This window comes from Melitaea cinxia, chromosome 1 (genome assembly GCF_905220565.1).
Source record: "Melitaea cinxia chromosome 1, ilMelCinx1.1, whole genome shotgun sequence".
Lineage (NCBI taxonomy): Eukaryota > Metazoa > Arthropoda > Insecta > Lepidoptera > Nymphalidae > Melitaea > Melitaea cinxia.
This window is the reverse complement of record NC_059394.1, coordinates 1,554,425-1,561,590: the sequence shown is the minus strand read 5'-3', so window position 1 is coordinate 1,561,590 and position 7,166 is coordinate 1,554,425.

The window sequence follows — 7,166 nt, the reverse complement described above, 5'->3', positions numbered from 1 at the left end:
ATTTAGAGTTCTTACAAAACAATTTAGACGATTTGTTGGAGGATGTAGACTTGCAAACTAGAAGGAGAATAATTTTTCAGAATGATGGGGCTCCTTGCCACTATACAAGAACAGTACGAGACCACCTGAATCAACGATTCCCCAGAAGGTGGATTGGGCGCGGCGGGCCGATTCCATGGCCTGCACGCTCACCAGACCTTAACCCCATTGACTTTTTTCTCTGGGGATATTATAAAGAGGTGGTTTACGGACGCGAAATAAACACGGAAGCAGAGCTGCGCGAAAAACTAAGGCAGGCCGCAACAAAAATTAGACAAAATAATAGTAGTTTTAGTAGACTCCAACAAAAATTTTTAACACGTTGTAGATTGTGTATTGAAGCTGAAGGAAAATATTTTGAAAATTTGCTTTAAATAAAAATCAGTCATAACGTTTTAATTGTTTTATTTATTATGAATGGTAATTATATCAAACACAACCAACCTAATTTACCTTAGAAATGAACAATAGGTGCTTTTAAAATAATTGATTAATTTCGGACATTTTACGGCCCTGTAAATTTAAAGGCAGTTTACGGCTAAAATAGGCCTATTAAGTACCACTTTTTTTGTATTATAATCAAAGCTGAAGGTCTCAGGAAGTTTTTGAAATTACTAAAAAGTCATGAAACTTTTTCGTTTTTTTTTTAATAAAAGTTCAAAATTGAACTCCGACTCGCTCAAACCCAAATTATTTATTTTCGATCTGAATTTTTAATAACTTTTATTAATAGTAGGAAGCTAGGTATTTTATCTATAAGAGTACAACTCATAAGGACTAAGACACAAAAAATAAAAATAAAGAAAATGGCTTAATTCATAACGAAAAATTTTTTTTTTTAATAGTTAGGTCGAAAATTTTTAAAAATATGAAAAAAAATCATATCTCCTAAACTACGAAAAATCGCAGAACATACATGGGGTATTTTCGAATACCTCCAGATGTCAGCAATCCAAAAAAAAATTTTGGACGTCACCCATTGGACCACCCTGTATATTAAATTAAAATTTTGTATAAAAGTAATAAATATATTTTACTTTGTAAGTTGCTTTCTGATTCAATTTTATTCTGATAATCTTAAGGATTACAGCGATGAATATACAAAACAGTGTACCTATGTACCCTGCGTCTTACTTTATAGTAGAATGTACAATACTCTGTAAAATGAAAATGCAATAAATAATAATAAAATCTTACCAAAGCAATTATTAAGAGCTAACTCGCATTGGAGCAGCGTGGTGGAATAAGCTCTGATCCTTCACACATGGTGAAAGAGGGCTATGTCCAGCTGTGGGATATTACAAGCTGAAGCGAAAGTAATTATTATTTATTAAATGTTAGCTGTTGTGCGTTGTCCTCATGCGTAAGAACAGTATTAATGTGTGTATGTGTGTATTGTGTATTTGAATGTTTGAGTGAACAAAACTCAAATTGTAATGTACTAAATTTCATAAACCTTAGTGCGAAATTCGGGAAATTGTACAAGTGCTTTAATCATGGGCACTAAGTCATGCAAGCATCAATCTTCCAACATGATGCAAATCAAAAACGACAAACATTATACGATGATGCTACAGCCTGTAATATCCCACTGCTGGGCAAAGGCCTTTTTCCCCATGTAGGAGAAAGATCAAAGCTTAATTCACCACGCTGCTCCAATGTGGGTTTTCGGTTATATTCCCTACTACTATGAGTAACAATCGCTATCAGGTGTACATGATAACAACCGGGACTGACGACTTTACGTGCACTCCGAGGCACGGTGGGGTGACCCACAAAGACTGCACAAACACGCAGACCACGACAAACATCGATACAAATCAAATACAAATGTTTGTCATGTGCGGGGATCGAAAAACCACGGAAAACCCTTCATTTAAGTATGTTTCTAGACTAAAGTATCACGCTACGACTTAAATCAAAATCAAAAATAACTTTATTTAAATAGGCAAAAATGAAATGAAAAAAGCTGAATCCCCTTATTGTGCATGCGCCTTGCTAGATGATGTACACCATATACTAAGTGAATGTGATAAATACGAAACGGAGAGGGAATCATTGATGAAAGCAGTGTTTTAGTATAAATAAATTTGATATGGGTACTTTTTTATCTGTGTCAACAGAACCTTTGTCTGATGCAGCAAAGTTGTCAAGTTATATGGATCGTACATCAACAATGATTCGTTCTCCATTTCTGAGACATAGTGGGAATTAGGGTATGACGGGGCTGACATGTCTGTATAGACAAAAGTCCCTAAAAAATAAAGATATAAAAAAATAGGCAACAAAAGCACTTTCGAATGAACACTATCTTCGATTTTACAAATTAAAATTTTAAAGTATTTATTATTTTTAATAATGAAGCTACCACCGATTCGGCCGATGTAAATGTAATGTATGTATATATCCTTAAGATTAATAAAGAAACTTGATCTTTTACAAAATCCGTTGTTAGTTATTAATAAATCGATATCTCTCATCATGACCAATCATTTCGTGATTACCCCCACGGTCAAACAGTGTTGCCAAATTATTCAGGAAGTTTCGCAAGTTTGACCTCAATAAGCAAACAATGTTAGCAGTAAGAGAAAATAATTTTGGATGCATCAACATATTTCTCCTATTTTAAGTACAAATTAGACGGAAGTATATAATCTTATACTCTGATATCATGAATAGAGCGTATTTTGTAGTATTGCGATTACAAGAAATGATTAGCTTTATTATATTCAATACTATTTTATATAACTGTATTTTACTTTTAAATGAGTTGAAATCGAACAATTTCATGAAATTTGGTAGGCGATTTCGGGAACGATAAATCGATATAGCTAGGATACATTTTTAGTAAATGTCGTTTTATCTCTGGTTTCAAGCAATGAAAAAATGGCTACAATATTGTAAAAATACGAAGGTAAATTTCGCAATTGTCAATAAAAATGTAATAGTTCAGGTAGGAAATCGACCGGTCGGGATCTACCGAGAAGACCACGGTTCAAATCCGTCTTCAAATCGTTTTTTTTTTTCCTTTTTGTCTATTTCCACTCATGATTTTTTATTTAAATAACCAGTTCAATTTTTTATTTTTACGTCGGTAAAATCAGAAAATATTTTTCATATTTTTATCAATATGTAATTCGTATTTAAATATGATTTCCAAAAAACATGATTTACTAAAAATACCGAGCTAAGCTCAGTCACCTAGGTACTGTATACTATATGTGATAATTATTATACGTATTTAGTGTATATACGTATGATTAAAGTATTGTCAGTGATATATATATATGTATAATTTAGATTGCTATTACTTATGTTTATTGTAATTTAAATGTTTGTTATTTTAGGTTAAGAACTAATCATAAAACACCTATTATTTTAACGGTCTTTAAAATTTTATTATGGTTGTAATCTCGACCGCACCGAACAATCTTCGTGTCTTCCTTTCATGTCAATGTTGGTAAAATCGTCCGCGCTATTTTGATATTACAGAGAGCCTTTAATCCAAATGAATGGTATTATAGACAGCTTTTATTCCAAACGAATGAATAAAATGTTTCAAAATTTGGTTAATTTGAGTTTCATTCATATCACTTAATATTTTATTATTGAAACAAAAATAAAGTTTCTTAGAAGAGCTGGCAGTATTTTTGTCAGAGATACTCTTGAAACGCGATATCTTCTAGACCCTGACATTGAGGTGTCAGAGCTCAGTCGCTAACGTGATTGATGTCAAAACACATCTCGACGAGGAAACGGCATCTCACTTCCACTCATCTATTTTTAAATAACTTTTGATTAATCTAAAATGTGAGGACAGTTCTCGTTTAGTGGTTACGAAAGATTTAATATACGTCGTCGGTCGCGGGTTCGTCTCGTTCCATTTTTTTTTATGTCACTAGGTCGGCAAACAAGCGTACGGCTCACCTGATGGTAAGAGATTACCGTAGCTTATAGACCAGGACCCTCCCAGGAGCTCTTGTCACCTTAATCACCAACAGGAACACAATACTGCTTGAAAGCAGTATTATTTAGCTGTGATCTTCTGTAAGGTCGAGGTACTACCCCAGTCGGGCTGCTCCAGATTTTGAGCAGGAAATTGCTGCTATGCCCTACCTCAGTTAAATTTCACTTGTAGCGATATATGAACAAATATTTCTGTTGACGGTTTTGTCTTGTCTTTCTAAGTTAAAGAATATTTTTTGAAGTAAAACTTCTTTATGCACGCTTGACTTGTTGAGTACGCTGGTGAATGCGTGACGAGAGCGTTACGAAAAGTGTGATCGGGCGAGGCGAAAAAAGTGGATGGAGATATAAGTTAGTAAAGATAGAGAGAGAGAGAGACTTACGTTTCGTATATTACTGTAGGAACTAAAGAAGTTTAACTTCAGTCGTGTGGTCTAAAGCACACTCGTTTTTTTTTTTTGTAGGAATCTGATGGTGGTCGTCAATTTTTATAGGGAATTTAGGTGTCAACCCATCATTTCCCTGTATAGAAGCCGAAGCTTTTTCCAGAGAGTGAGAGATTTAGAAATTTTTTCAGTTGAGTTCGTTTAATTCAAGGATATGCAACTTTTTTACCAAATCCAAAAAACAGTCAACAAAAGTTAAGTCCTTCCGTGACCATGGTTGCTGTAATGTATCCGAAACGTCGGGCATTGAAAAAACCTAATAAAGTGAAAAAGTGGTCTAATTATAAAATGTTATACTTTACCAAATAATAAATATTTTGTCAGTTCAGTTGTTTCAGTCAGTATTATTTCAGTTGGCCTTTAGTTTTTCAGACAGGACCTCGGGCCTGTCAGGACAAGCCAGGACGATCTTACACTCAGGCTTTAATTTTTAACTTTCTTCAACTTGATTAATTACACTATAAGTATTTTTTATGTGAAACCCGGAATGGGATCTCCGTCAAGCATTTGTGGCATAGCTCTAAAATGCGAAAGACTCCTGCAGCCGAACTGGCTCCACACGTATCGACTCGTCGTTCCTGTGGGCCTAGCCAGTGAGGTCGAGAGGGTGGCGCAGAGCTTTGGCAACTCTGCGTTTTCCTGAAGAGTGTCCTAGGCGACACAGTGTCTGTCTGACACTGTCTAAATCGTCTGCAACAGACGGACTTAGGCCAATGATGAAGTATTTTTAGCTGTCCTTGACTTGAGAGAAAATTAAGGAACTTATAAACTTTATAATTTAGATTTAACTATTCTTGGACTAACAATGGCAATAATATTTACCTGGCTATGTATGTCTTGTACTTGACGTCAAGTAAAAATGTCCTAAGAGACCATGTCAATATGTTCAACAGAAATTCCGAAAAAATTACTTTGTGAACCCATAATGGTAAGAGATTATTATTCAAGCAATGACCGAGGGTATTAGAGAGGCTATTACTGTTCGTTAGCCTAATATATTGCTTACATCTTTAAACACTACAATTTTTATACCCATAAACTGATCAAATTAAATAATTATTATTGACACGGAAAATTAATATACAGACGAGTAAGTGACGTCAAAAATATAAAAAAAGTCTCACACTCAAAGACTACTACTGGGACCAACTACAGGACTACCTAACTGAAGATTTGGAAATGTGTGCATACAATGTAGAAATGAACGCCTTCAACTTTTAGAACCTTGATATCTTAGGGATGGTTATTGCTAGGAAAAAAAAATTTTGTGATCTATAATATTTATCTGAAATATAACTTTGATAAAACCTACCAGTTTCGAGTAAATTCCAAAAAACCAAAAATTTTTGATCTTCGACCTTGAATAACATTTTTTAGCACACATGGGATCGACGGTGAATTTTGATACTTTATTTCTATCCAAAGTCTTTAGTAACATTAAGCTCTGTCGGAGTTTTGGTAATTTCAAATGTCTATTTGAACGGACTATAAATAAAAAAAAATTATATAATAAATAATAATTGAAATGAAGACAATTTTACATATAAATTATAATTTTATATTATTAATAATATAAAAAACATTTAAGCGAAAAAAATATGTACATAGCATTCGGATTTGGTCGAGATAGATAAACAGGTGATATTCTACGATATAATAATATCTATACAAGATAATCGCGCGAGTTAGTAGGAACAGAAGAAGAACGGAAAGGTACCTAAATCATAAATGTCACGATAAATCTTTATTAAATTTTGTGTGTCATATCACGCGCCCCATTTCACTATATTTCCACGAAGAACAAACAAATATTACAAATGCTTTGTAATTTATTATTTACTTAATGTCTTTAGCCTAGCTATATATGTAACGCTGCTATTGTACGACGCTGAACAAATGTGCTTTAATCTTATACTATTAAACGAGCAATTCTTGTATATATATATCTATATAATCTGAATCTCGGAAACGGCTCCAACGATTTTCATGAAATTTAGTATGCAGGGGATTACGGGGGAGATAAATAAACCTAGCTAAGATTCATTTTTAGAAAATGTCGTTTTATCCCTGTTTTAAGGCAATGAAAAAATGGCTACAATATCGTTAGAATAAGAGGGTAAATTTCGCATCTGTCAATAAAGTTGTAATAGCTCAGGGGAAATCGGCCGATCGCGCCCGGCCGAAAAGATCATGGTTCAAATCCTCAAGTTTTCCAGATCGATTATCGTTTTTTTTTTCTTTTTTTATTCTAAAAAAATAAAATCGATAAATATTATTCATATTTTATCAATATGTAATTCGTATTTAAATATGATTTTCAAAAAACACGATTTACTAAAAATACCGAGCTAAGCTCGGTCACCCAGGTCCTTAATAATAAATCTATACAAAAAAATACAATTGGAGTGTCTGTTTGTAATTTTAAAATAACCGCTTTTTACTAAATGCATATGATGTATACATGGTACACGTATCAAAATAACATTTTTTACAATTTTTGTCTGTTTGTCTGTTTGTTCCGGCTAATCTCTGAAACGGCTGGACCGATTTTGACGGGACTTCCACTAGCAGATAGCTGATGTATTAAGGAGTAGCTAAGGCTACTTTTATTTAAGAAATTTATTTATTTTATAACTCTGCGAACTGAAACAATAACTTTTTTGTTAAATTCCACGCGGACGAAGTTGCGGGCACAGCTAGTAAATAAAATAAAAT